General features: G+C 43.8%; 1 protein-coding gene across 1 annotated transcript in view; it reads left to right on the forward strand.

The window, feature by feature from the left end:
- Positions 1 to 14,636, forward strand: part of kcnh2a (potassium voltage-gated channel, subfamily H (eag-related), member 2a) — a 35,910-nt gene that overhangs the window by 11,548 nt on the left and 9,726 nt on the right. The window lies entirely within an intron of this gene.

A 14,636-nucleotide genomic window follows, 5' to 3' on the forward strand; every position in this document is an offset into this window, starting at 1 on the left:
CAAGTGTGTGACAGTGAGCCTTATGAAAGCACAAACAACGCTTTCAGTGCAATTCTTCTGAAATGATGAAAACCGGCTTTTGACTGTTTATTTAGATTTCTCTTAAATTGCCAAGATGATAAACAAAATCACCAAACATGATCAAATTAATCGTGAAGGCTGATATTATGTTTAATTGCAATTTATTACTGTATATAATTTAACCCTCCTACTGTTATATAGTAAAATCGTTGTTGCAGTGGTTTACCTGTTCTTTATACAGACAGCCAGTTGGTGGCAACACCGACATCTATTATATAATACCTTGCATCACAAAAGCAAGATTAATGCACATGCCATTCACTTGCATTTAAAGCTTCACGTAACACTCCACGTAGCTTTGAAAAAATGTCCCATAGGAATGTCTGATACCTGGTGGTTGATGCTATTTCCGGTGGGGGTTATATAGACAACTGCGCATTGCTGGCTGAACTGATACTTGCCCAGCATTCCTGTTTGAAGGGCATTCCAACAGTGAGCAGCGAAAACGAGGCCATGCTAAAGGTTACATGACACATGCCGCGAGGTGTCCTTCCATTTTCAGCAGAGCTATCTACATGCTTCATGACAGAAAGATCTATAACTCCACAAGCAGGCAGCCATTAGTGCTCATGTGTGGGTGTGCTCAGAGTTGCTTAGTCATTTGTCTGTTTTCGGACCCTATAGCCCCTGTTGAAATAATCAGTATTTGCGTTCAAGGTTAAGATTTATATAATTGTTTAAATAATAATCAAACAGTTTATTCAATATAGTCGGGTTTTTTGGGCTTGTAATATGAATACTCTTAGTTCAGTTAACATTAAAGGCAGCGGTAAACACTTTACTGATCTTTTACCTACGACCAGGCCCAAATCTGCAGATTATTTTTCTCAATTTTCATTTTGAGTGTAAAGCTGCAGAATTCAGGTTTGGATTTCGGGGGATTTAACATGGTGCACTGTTTTAAACTATATTTCTGGTAGCTGTAAGCCTCACAAAAGAAATAGAAATAGACACAGAACACACAAAGACAAGAAAATTTATAGAATTTAAGAAATTTCTTTTCTTTCTTTCTTTCTTTCAAATGACCCCATGTTCCAATAATATGAAAATCGACTTTTCTGCCGAATTCTGAGTGCAAGTTATTTGTTGGCCCTTTTATGACTCCAAGAACAAAGAATAACTTACCCGGATTCCAACCAGATAACCTGTTATACTGTACTGAATATTTTCAAAGTCAAGAAATGATGCAGGTGGAATCTGTAAATAACATTCTCTTTGTTTTTCGAAAAGAAGTTGTTGTGTTGTATGGGTGATTTCGGTAGGTGCTGGATGTGAATTGCTGTTGTCTGTGCCAAGGGAACCTCCGACTCTCCTTAACACTGATTGATGGGTTATTCTGATGGATGTAATGCATTAGGGAGAGCGAGGGAAAACTCGTCCTTTCCTCTATTTCTGTCCCACCCCTTACAGAAGTGGACTCTCTCTGGAGCTTCTCCAATGAGTCCCAACCCACTTAAAATGTCATTAGCTCATTTATCACAAAGGTACAGTAACAGAAGGCCCGAGCACAGTGTTGAGCTCTCGCCCGACCTCCTGGAACAACCTCAACCTGAGCAACAAGCAAGAGCCAAAAATGTTTTCATTAAAATCTATGGTTCTAGAATCATTAGTAAAGTTTACTTCCGAAACTTCATTAACGAAGTCTGGACAAAACAAATATGTTCAAGTTCATTCAATTTACAGTGTTGAGCTGAAGGGCTTGCCCTGGAGTGTATGTTCCCAACTGTTTTGTGGAGATATCCTTCAGGCGGCAGAAATACAGTGTGCTCTATTCAGAGCACAGTTTAATTTGATCTCCCACTCTCGACATCTTCACTGTTATCTATCCAGGTGGAGAATGGCAGATGATTACATACCGCATTCATTATCATGTGTGGGATTCTGTGCGAGTTTGTTTTTCAGGGAAAGCCCAGTCTGATCAGTAATCGCCAGCTTTGAGATATTCTGAGAGAGGGCTTTTCTGCTGTGGATCTCATTCTGTCCACATACTCCTCCGACCTACTGCTGTGCATTGTCACAATTACTCATAACACTTTTTGCTTCTCGCTCCCTGTTTTCTCCGCAGAGAGAATAGGGAACCAAAAAGGCGTCTGATGTTGAATGCCTGCAGATACAAGCATTTTCTGTCAGAGATGAATTACTGACCTTATGTCTGGACTGAAGGAGTGGAATAGTGTAAGATGTATCGAGATGTAACACATTTGTCTAGGTGGTTTCTCTATGGATATTTGTACAGTATATTATTAAATGTTTGCAAAAATAGGTTAGGTTTATTCCTATAATGTTGGATAAGATATGATTGTAGGGGAACGTGTCAGTATAACTTTCTTGTATAAAATTAGGTAATTAAATCATTTGAAATTAAAGCAATCTAGACAAACACACTTGTTTTTAATGAAAATGTTTGTTTATTTGCTTATTAATAATTATATGACTCGAAATAACATTAGCCTGATACTTAATCATCTGGACAAATGCTACATTTTGGGAGCTATATTTACATGTAGAAAAAAAATCATAAATCAAATCAAATATCATAATGAGATTTTGTCTCACTGTATATTTGGGGTGTTGGCCTATGTGGAGGTAAGGGGACAGCATGGATACAAGAGGAACAATCTATTATCCTTCTGTGTCTAGAATGTATTTATTATAATAAAGTAGTTCACCCAAAAATTACAATCATGTTAACATACCTGCTATTATTTTAAGGAGAACTTTTGATGAAACATGTTCCCTTAATAATGTCTGTTAAACTACAAAAGGGACCAAAAAATCTTCGTAAGACTTGGGATTTAGAGCATAAAAGGCACAAAATGTTTGTAGTTTAATTAAAGAGTAAATGCTTCCAAGCTGAAAAAAACTAACCTAATCTGAGAGATCTGATCTAATTTGGGATAACAGGCTAAAATAATAAAACTGATAGATGTCATGTAATGTACAGTTCAATGCAATGTAAGTCGCTTTGGATAAAAGCTTCTGCCAAATGCTTAAATCTAAATGGAATTGATATGAATTAATGTAGATGCTAAAGCTAAGTGGACATCATCTCTATTTTAAAAGTTTTTCTACTGCTTATGACCAGACTATACACCTTAATACATTTGTCAACATGTGTGTTATGGGGCATAATTTAAAATCGCAGACACTCTGTAGAAGTTCATTCCGGTCTGTTGCTGACCATAATGTCATTATATGCATTTTGGCATATGTTTTTATCCAAAGAGACCTACAGTGCTTACAAGTTTACAATATACAGTATTTGTGCCCTGGGTATCAAATCCAATCTTTATCCATTGAGAAACTGTTAAATAATGCATCTAATCACTACTTTGTATTAAAATATTAAGTGGAAGTACAAGAGAAAGCATTAAGATAAAGACAGCTGTTCATAAAAAGTCAGCCACTAAACGTTCTGCACTGCTGATGTTGCCATCCTTGTGTAGTAATAGACTTACATTTGCTCTCTCGCTGGACAAGATCCAGAAACTCCATTAGTTTGCAAAACTACACTAGAGGACTCTTATCCAAAGCAAATAGCAATCATAGAGTAATGAAGTCAAATGACAGCAATTTATGTGTAAATTAACCCTCACCTATAGGATTTTCCAAGAAAGGGATGTTAAGATTTGTTTCTGAAGTGCTTTTAGATAGTTGCGTTTTAAAAATTATGTGACTTGTAACCCATACTACCATGCATTATCATGGATGTGCAATGTTTGTCATTAGTCATTATGAAAAGTGCCTTTTAACTAAGAGTAAGGTCCGGCAAGGTCAGTTTAAATGTATGTGTCCATTGGGAAAGCAAGCAGGTATAGAACAATGCCTTTACTTTGTTCCTTTTGCCATGTTTTTTATCATGTAAATGATAACTGATTTTATTATTTCGGAGTCATGGAGTGGTAATTTGCTGTAAAGCCCATTCTGGGTTATTGTGGGGAATTTTTGAACATTGCTTCTTTACATATCTTTTTGTTCATGGTTTTTTGTGACTTTATAATATGGTGGGTTAATTGGGGTGGCAGAAATATTCCGTATTTTTTCCTAAATTTCTCTTGTAAATTGCTGTATGTTTCAGTCTTTATATGGTTTCAAAAATAGACTATAAAAATGACATTTTCGGGCAGATAGGGTGACAGAAATTTACGATAAAAATAACAGTAATTATATTATAATTTAGATATTTTTTATTTAACACTTTTTGATCGTATTTCTAAAATACATTTGAAATCTGTTAATAAAACTTTCTGTTCATAAAGTGTTTGTTGACCCATATTAATCATGACTGCATGCATCAGGTCAATCGTGAGCAATTATGCTCTTCGGGGTCATGCTGAGTGTAAACGCTTGGTTCATGGATCAATTTTTTTTTGTGGAAATCCCAGTAAACACATCCAAAAAAGTGACTGGACTGATATATATTTGTATAGGGTGTAGAGGTGTGTTTTTATTATTATTTTTGAGTATGCAAATGTGCATATTTGAGGGCTCACCCACCAATCATGTACTGTAGCAATTGCGACAGTGTAGTAATGCCTGGCTGAAAGCACTTATTCACAGAATGCCCTGGCTGAGATTTCTGTATCTTAAATTGCGTGTCGACCCACCTAATGTGTGTGAAAATAATCATAATAGAAGACGGTGAAAGGGGAGGGTCTGTAAAATTCCCAAGGTCTGTGCAAACCGCGAAAAAAATCCTGCCCATTTGAGCGTGTTGGTGTTTATCGGAGGACGAGATTATATCCATCAAGCCCTACAGCTGGGCTGCTGAGAGTGAGGAGGTGGTTCAGACAGCCAGCTGCAATTACATCTCTTCCCGAGTGGGACTTCCAAAGAGAAGAGAGAGAACATATACAAACAGTGTTTCTGAGAGCGAGAGAGGGAGGGTGTGATGGTAAGGGAGACCACAGGCAGTTTACTCTCTCTAAAAGGCAAAGCGTTGAAAAAGTGGAACAGCTGCCCCGACAGCGTGACGGTGGATCCATGCTGCTCATCTTCATTCTTTACTCATTATCAATCGCAAAGCTGCGTGAGAAGCTGAGGTACAACAGCTAAGCTTGCACCGTCGTCCTGATTGGCTCGGAGCAAGACTGGACTATTTGCTCTCAAACTTTGAAGCATGGAAAAAGTGAGCGAACCACATTGAAATTAGGCTTTTATTGAAAGCCACTTTAGAGATACTCTTTCAGAGATACTGTTCTTCAGAGAAGCTTTCAGACAGACAGTGATTAAACCGAAGTGAGAGTGATGGATGCTCTCTCGGGATGCAGTGTCTGTTCCAGTGAGAGGATGGTGAGCTGAGATGAGCTAGGGGGATAACAGTATCTGTATGGGGGAGAAATATGTCCTTCAGTGCCAGCGGCAGCATTCCTCAGGAGGGGGCGCAAGGGATCGGTGAGCAGAAGAACACACGGGTGAAGAGGGCCGTCCGAATATCTAGTATTGTGGCTCAAGAGGTGAGTGTCGTGTTCCTGTACCTCAAGCAAAGCTTATGGGTTTTTCACTTTTCAGGAAAAACGCATACTGATAAACTGCCAAATGCGGAGTTCCCAAGAAAATGTGCAGATCAGTTTTTGAAAGAGTTATGGTTATAGCTTCTACTAATGATTTTTGTTTGTTTTTATTTGTGTCTGTTAGACATTTAAACATTTTTGTCAACCTTTTTAACAGATTTCATGTTAATAGAGGCCTTTAAAAAAATTTTCATGTCACCCAAAACCTGTAGAACGCACAAGAAGATATTTTGGAAAACGTCTCAGGGGTTTTGTGTCTATACAATTGAAGTCAATGGGAGCTAGTGTTGTTCAGTAGCCAACATGTTTCTAAATATAATATTTTGTGTCCTGCAGAAGAATGAAAGTCATACAGGTTTTGAGAAGCCTGAGGGTGATTAAATGATGCAAGAATTGTAATAATTTTGGTTGAACTATCCCATGAATTCCAAACAGCTGAAGGTCTTTGGATGGATTATTTTGACAACCTTATTGAGTACATTTACCCTTCAGATAGTTTTAATTGTTTGGAGTTTGGGAATGTTCAGCGTATTTAAAGCTAAATGAAACATAGATTTTTTTCAATCAATTCTAATCTAATGGCAGCCTGTGTGTTATTTGTCTCCAGTATTGAGAGAGATGGGAGTGGAGTCCGATGGTGTAAACAGAGTGGCGTCCCCTCAGAATTGATTGGTTTGTCAATGTTAGTGTCATTTCAGGAATTACTTCAGGCATTATTGAGGCACAGCAAACACGAGAGCTGGATCCTCTTAAATATAACTGTGACTTGAAATAGGATTGTGTTTTGTATAGGCTACGTTGAAAGGAAAAAATTGTTATTTTGCCTTCGCATTATATCTTATTTTTCTTTCACCACACATTTCAGATTCTTATAGGAAAATGTCACTGTTTGAATGTGAGAAAATGGATGCCACACAACTTGAACCAACACAATCCTAAGACAATATTCATACAGAATATTCATATTCATACTTTTTTACAAGGTGATACATTTGTATGAATTTGTACAATCTCATTCACTCACTGTAGTATGATCATGGCTTTCTTATTCCTTTTGTCTAAGAATCATATCAGCCTTCTCATAAAATAGTAAAAGGTTCCTGTGAGTTGAGCATGAACACTGGCATTCATCATTGTAAGATTAGTGTTGTGGTGTCAGAACTGGGATTTGCTCACCATAGTCACAGCAGTCGGGTCAAGCCCCCTACATTAATTTCAGCACAAGGATGCCCTTGACTGCCACAAGCACCTTCTGTGAAGCACAGAGATAATCACTAACTGGTAGAGGCAAAGTCCTAAAGGCTTTGGTGTTTTCTTGATCAATGGCCTGACTCGTTCCCATTGAGATTAATGCTAATGTTTCAGCTGACAAGTCTCTCACGGCGTTATTCGTCTCAATACGTCACAGCCCTCTACCTGATGTTCCCAAGATCTTTATAACTTTTACTGTCAGATCACAATGCTTCGGTCTGGTTGCTCTGTGACGGGGATATAAAGGCAATGCTGGCATTATACTTACTTCAAATATGTTGGAACACGAGGGGATTTATTGTGTACCCCAGTAACGGTCTTTTAATGGAGGGCTATTACAGTATGCATGAGGACTTCATGCCATGACATTGGAGCACAGCTGGTGCGAGGTAGGAGATAGGAAGAAGTTTTTCCATTGAAGAATGTATATGCCTGAAACAATACACAAGGGATGGATATAGCATTGTGGAATAGTCTGTCGCCCAGGGCAAAGGTTATTTGTCAGAGACAGAACACAGGGAACATTTATTGAAATATAGGGATAGTTCACACAGAAATGTCCATAGTCACGGGAAGTAGGGGTGCAGCACCCCCTGTAAAAACCCCTGTGAAAGAAAAACTTAAACAGTGTCAAAAATAAATAAGATACATTTTATTAATTTGTCTATTCACAAATATCCATTGAAAACATGAAGGACTTTAAAGGTAAAAGGTAAGCCACAATGACAACACAACTGTCTCACAACGTCACTCGTTGTGAAGGTCAAGTGTCACAAGCAGTCTTGTTGTCCAAATTGCCCGAAAACTCCGTATTCCCGACCCGGGCAATCCACCTCCGCAGCTAGTCGCGGCAGGTATCATCACGGACCCACCAGTCCCTCTCGCCGTTGGCCAGCTTCGGCCTCCTGCAAACACCCCGCCAGCAGTAGCGGGCTGCCCTCGAAGCATTGGCTCACCAGCACCTGGAGCTCCGGTGCTTTACCACCCATTTCCTGCCCCTGGCTCTTGGCCCACGGCGCCTGCGTCGACCACTAGCGCGAGGCTGCCTCAGCTAGCGATGCAGGCGCCGGGTCCTAGCCATTTCCCAACCCCCTCGGTAGCCGCCGCTAGCGCGAGGCTGCCTCAGCTAGCGATGCAGGCGCCGGTTCCTAGCCATTTCCCAGCCACCCTGGTAGCCGCGGCTAGCACGAGCATGACTCCGCTAGCCGCTCAGGCGGCCGCCATTCCCCCCCTTCTCTCTCTTCCGCAGGCTCGATCGAGCTTCTCATTGGCCTCGGCGACAGCTATGCCAGTGCCAATCAACGCACCAGCCCTGGAACCGCCTCCAGTTTCGGGGAACATAAGAACGCAGATCTTGACAGGTGCGGACACAGACCTTTTTTTTTCTCCTCTCACCATTATCACCCCTGTCAACCGAGCGGCAGATCACTTACGGTGATCTGTCGCTCACATTTAAAAATCAGTCACCCAACCACACCCGCACACTGTCTTTCCCCGAATTTACCGTTGCTTTTGCCCGTTACACTGACGTGATCTGCACTGCGTTCCCTCATAGGAGACGCGAGCTGGGCGATTACCATCGTGGCAGAGCTCGCTCTCTCCTACGGGGGCGCGCATTTTTACACTTACCACAAACTTTTTTCCGCCAAATGTGCCATTCGTGTGGCTCAGTGGAACCAGTGCCCCTACTGGGGCGCACTGGACACTGAGCTGCATAACAGGGTTTTCTTAGGCGTTCGCAATATTTCCTGCGCGGTATGTCGCTCAGTAGTGCATTCTACAATCAACTGTCCCCTAGTCACCCCCTCTCTTCCCTCATGCCCAGTTACGCCTCCCAAATCCACTTCCTCTGTTCCGCGCCTGCCAAACCGCCCAGCCAACCAAGCTCACCGGCAACCCAGCAGTCTGGAGGCATGCAGGAGTTTCAATTCTGGCAGTTGTTCCAGGCAGCGTTGTCGCTTACTGCACGTGTGCCTTTTCTGCAGCGGTGCACACGCTCGCATTGTATGCCCGATGTCCCAAATGCAGAATATAAATCAAAAAAATTACCTCTCGACTCCCGTGAACGTTTCTTGTTTGTCTTTTGAGTTGCCCGACATTCAGTTCACGGACTACCTTCTGACCGGTCTCTCGAACGGCTTCGACCCCGGCGTTATCAGTCTTCCATCACGCAGCTTAATTTGCCCCAACCTTCAGTCCGCGCTTTCCGAACCAGAGTCAGTCGATCTCCTCATTAAAAAGGAGATTGACGCAAAATTCATTATCGGCCCTTTCGAAGCTCCCCCGTTTTCCGTATTTCGCATCAGCCCCATCGGCGTAGCAACGCGTAAATTCTCTGGCAAAAAGCGCCTCATTTTCGATCTCTCGTCACCGCACGGCTCGGCCTTTCCAAGCATCAACAGCTTCATTTCAATTGAGGAATTTTCGCTGCACTATGACAACATCGATCAAGCCATTACTTTAATAAAACATGCAGGTCGTGGAGCTTGGCTAGCCAAAGTCGACATTACGTCCGCATTTAAAGTCATGCCCATCCACCCAGACTTCTGGCACCTTTTCGGCATTCAATGGCGCAATAAATTTTACTTTTCTGTCCGCCTTACTTTCGGCTGCAAAATCTTCGACATGTTGTCAGAGGCAATTTGCTGGATTCTCTCTAACAATTATGCAATTCCCTACCTAATCCACCTGCTAGACGATTTTTTAATCGTCTCTTCTCCCGACTCGTTTCCAGCTGCGCATCTAGCAAAGTCCAACAGGTTTTTGAAAAACTCGGCGTCCCCCTTGCCCCAGACAAAACTTCAGGACCGAGCACTTCCATCGAATTTCTCGGAATAAAATTAGACTCTTAAATTCCAGGCTTCACTGCCAAAAGAGAAAATCGACAGAACAATCGTCATCGCTTCCTCGCTGTTAGCTAATCCCCGCTGCTCCAAACGCGAGCTCCTGTCCGTTCTCGGCCATCTGAATTTCGCGATGAGAATAATCCCGCAAGGTCGCCCGTTCGTTTCACACCTCCTCTCTCTCGCGTCCTCCGCGCACGCTTTAGAGGACATGTTATCCATATCCAGCCCCTGCCTTGACGAGCTGAGCTTATGGATACAATTTCTCAAGCAATGGAATGGCTTGTCATTTTTCTACAGTGACATGTCCTCCTCCCCCGTCGATATTCACCTTTTCACTGACGCCGGCCCTTCTGTAGGTTTCGGACGCTTTTACCAAGGTCGTTGGTTTGCATCCTCTTGGCCCCCCCAGCTCTTAGAGATTCCGCAGGCCTTAGCATCCTCTGCACTTTTCGAGCTGTATCCACTGGTCGTCGCAGCATCCCTATGGGGAAAGGGTGGTCGGCTTCCAGTGTTATCGTACATTGCGATAACGAGGCCACGGTTCATTGCATTAACAAAGGCCGCTCTCACTCCCCCGCTTTAATGCCGTTCCTCAGACGCCTCATCTGGATCTCAGCCTGTGACCAGTTCATTCTAACTGCCAAACACATTCCCGGAGCAAAAAATCAGATTGCTGATGCCCTTTCACGTTTCGCTTTCCAGAAATTCAGGCAGCTGGCGCCCGAAGCAGACCCCTTGCCAACACCAATACCTCCCTATTCGGAGCTGATATTCCTGTAAACCACCCACTAAAAACCCTCCTCGATGCATCTCGAAACTCCATCATCCAAGCCGTCTCCCTTAGGACCCTCCAATCTTATCTCACTGCATGGAAAAGCTTTAAGGCGTTTCACTACGCGTTCAACATTCCCTTTCCCTCATTTTCCGTAATCTCCATCACCTCCTTCATCTCCTTCCTAAACTCGTCAAAAAACCTCCAAGCAAGCTCAATTAAAGGTTACATGAGCGGGGTCCAGTTCTTCCACAAGCTCATATTCAACTCTCCATCCGCAGCCATAGCCAGCTCCCAAACATCTATGCTCATCAAGGGCATTCAAAGAACCCAGCCTGCTCGCCCAGACGCCAGGCAACCTATAACCCTGGATATACTGACCAGATGCATTTCCACCCTCCGTAAAGGATATCACTCCAAGCACGTCGATCGCACGCTCGACTCCATGTTTTTCCTAGCCTTTTTAGGCTTTCTAAGATGTTCTGAAATTTCCACCACGTCCATCTTCAACCCCGTAATACATCCAACGTTATCTGACCTATCAGTACTCGATTCATTCTTAATTAAACAAAGCAAGACGGACCAAACCAGGAGGGGACATTTCATCTACATCTTCAACCTCCAGTCACCGATTCAGCCTTATCAGACCCTTCTAGCCTACCTTCACTTCAGGAAAACTCAGATCAAAACCACATCAGACCCTCTCTTCGTGGACGAATCTAACCGCCCAGCCACACGCTTCTGGTTCCAAAAACACCTCAAAGCCGTATTGCTCTTGTCTGGCATTCCCGCAGACCACTTTTCCGGCCAATCCTTCCGCATAGGCGCAGCAACTACAGCCGCCCAAAAAGGCCTATCGCAGTCTCAAATCCAAGCACTAGGGCGCTGGACATCGGAAGCTTTTAAGAGCTACATCAGGTCAGATCTCTCAATCATCAGGGAAGCCCATCGAACCCTCATTTCCCGAATCATCTAAGAATCCATCCTTCACCCACATGGGCTCGAACCTCCACTATTCAGCCTTCATCTCCCTAGCGGGAGATCTCACTGCCACTGCAACCGCCTCAGCAATCACCAGGGATTCAGACCCCGCCTGCAGGGGCCATCGCCCAAGTCACGGGCTCTGCCACAGCAGACTCTTCAGCAGAAGCCTCCATCCAAGACGTCGAAGCCAGCGTCGCCGCAGCGATCGCCTCCGCAGAGGCCAGTGCTTCCATCCAAGACGTCGAAGCCAGCGTCGCCGCAGCGATCTCCTCCGCAGAGGCCAGTGCTTCCGTCTAAGATGTCGAAGCCAGCGTCGCCGCAGCGATCGCCTCCGCAGAGGCCAGTGCTTCCATCCAAGTCGTCGAAGCCAGCGTCGCCGCAGCGATCGCCTCCACAGAGGCCAGTGCTTCCATCCAAGACGTCGAAGCCAGCGTCGCCGCAGCAATCTCCTCCGCAGCGATCTCCTCCGCAGAGGCCAGTGCTTCCGTCTAAGATGTCGAAGCCAGCGTCGCCGCAGCGATCGCCTCCGCAGAGGCCAGTGCTTCCATCTAAGACAGGGGTGTCAAACTCATTTTAGGGTAAGGGCCGGATGGAGAGAAAAGTGACAATGTGCGGGCCGAATCACCTTTTTTAAACCATATTGCACCAAATTACAAATGAATTAGCAAAAAAACTAGAAAGACATACTGTTCTGTAAAAGGTGCATTTAATAAATCCTCAGAACGGTTCAATAACACTCTTATTCCTCTTTGAAAAAACTATTTTGTTTAGGTAAAGGCAATCAAAACCCTTTCCTTTGAATATGAATATTTTTTGTCAGATACTTTTTAAACTAGTAATGACAAAAATGCAACAGACTCTATTTGTGTACAGACAGTCACATTAAATATGAACCATACAAGCTATACAATATAATTCACTAATAGGAAAAACAGCCTTAACATATTTAACAATTAGTACAGTAGTACAACTTCACTTTGGATATGAACATTAAATATATACTAGAAATTCCCTTTAACAACAAAAGATCTAGATCGCATCTGCATTATGATTTTAATTCCTGACATCTCTTTTCTTCAACCACATCAATCTCATGATGTCATTTAGCTGTCTGTTTGTGAGTCGAGAGCGCAGGTTGGACTTGTTAATGTTCATTACCGATTCTTGATGAATTCTCCCTCTGAAAACGGCTTTGATCCCGCTGCGATTTCGTTGGCAATCAAATAGCGTTACAGCTTCATCAGTCCCTGTTGTTTTTGTGATCATTGACTGCTTTTTTCCGAGGCTAAAGTTAAATTATTGACTTTTCGAAGTTGTCCAGTGTATTTATCATATTTCTCTGTGTGTGTGCCGTTTAATATTCTACTCGTTTTGCACAGCCACGGCTTGTGAGCAGATTAAACATACCGGCCTACCGTTGAACTCACAGAAGAAATACGTCTTCTTCCGTCAGTTTTCTTTATTTGGACATTTTAAAATCACTAGTCCTTGCCGCACAACTTAGCCTTTGTTTTTGAAAATGTAGGCGGCGCTTTAGAATGCGCATGCTTGTTAGGGGTTCCGGCAGAAGCCCAATTAAATGATCAATGATAAAATAAAACATTTAATAAAACAAAACATAATATGGCAGCGAAAACCTGATTGTATTAATAAACTTTAAATTAATTAAAATAATAATAAACTTTTATTTCATATTTGTATTATTTTTCAAATCTTCCCTCGGGCCGTATTGGACGCCTTATCGGGCCGGATACGGCCCGCGGGCCGTATGTTTGACACCCCTGATCTAAGACGTCGAAGCCTGCGTCGCCGCAGCGATCGCCTCCGCAGAGGCCAGTGCTTCCATCCAAGACGTCGAAGCCAGCGTCGCCGCAGCGATCGCCTCCGCAGAGGCCAGTGCTTCCATCCAAGCCATCGAAGCCAACGTCGCCGCAGCGATCGCCTCCGCAGAGGCCAGTGCTTCCATCTCGTGTTCTGCCATCTACAACTTTCTAAGGATCAAGCACAACAGCAGCTCTCTCCCCAGCAGGAACCTCCATCAGGTGCTCTACTTCAGCTGGATCCCTCCTTCAGTAGCCCCCTCTCAGTATCAGTCCTCATCCAGGGACACCCACGAAGACGGGTTAATTTTAGATAATCTCTGAATTCCTAGATTTACACCCTCTACGGGCACTAAACCTACTTCCAGCCGCTCATGGGTTTCAACTTCTCATCACTCCAGCAGGCATCCTCTCTCCATATCAGTCTCAACCATCCTTGGAGGAACCCCTGCCCCAGTCTTGCCTCATCTCAAACCACACCTTCTAAGGAGCCACCATCCTCTTGTCCTTACCCGAACGCAGTCCACGCCTCCATACGGCCCAGCACCGCGTTTTGGGGGGGTATGCGTACTCCGGCGGCTGTCCAACTTCTTGCTTTATGGGGGGTGTGCTCTGTGCTCAAACCGGTTCCGAGCTCGGCGCACTCACCCTGACCAAGGTGTAGTGTTTCGGGTTCGGATAGATCTGGCGAGCTCGGAGCCCGCTTCCCGGACAGCACGCCAAATACGCATAACCTTCATAACCAAGCTCTTGCTTTATTATCCCTATCAACATCGCTGTTATCTGCGCAGGTGAACTCGTGAAATGATGTTTAATTAACAAAGTTCGGGAGGAGCCGTAGCATATAATCAGCCGGCTGGTCCACAATCAGCAATCACTGCACATACACAATTAGCCATAGCGAGCTCGCTCATAAATAGAGAATCCATCTTACCTGCTCGATCTCCTAAGATTAAGCATCCCTCCTCCACCCCGGCTCCTCTCCCAAACTCACTTTTCTTTTGCAAGAGCCCCGGGGGGTGTGCTCTGGGCTCAAACCGGTTCCGAGCTCGGCGCACTCACCCTGACCAAGGTGTAGTATTTCGGGTTCGGATAGATCTGGCGAGCTCGGAGCCCGCTTCCCGGACAGCACGCCAAATACGCATAACCTTCATAACCAAGCTCTTGCTTTATTATCCCTATCAACATCGCTGTTATCTGCGCAGGTGAACTCGTGAACTGGACATTATTGCCCTCAAGCAGGACTTCATCAGTGTCAACTCAGAAAAAAGCCACATTTGTTTTTCAGAGTTTTGCAGTAATGTCAGACAATTTTTTCTTTATTTGAGATTGTGGCCGATATGTCTACAGTCAGAATGTGTACGGATTC

Source organism: Barbatula barbatula (assembly GCF_947034865.1).
Source record: "Barbatula barbatula genome assembly, chromosome: 3".
NCBI lineage: Eukaryota > Metazoa > Chordata > Actinopteri > Cypriniformes > Nemacheilidae > Barbatula > Barbatula barbatula.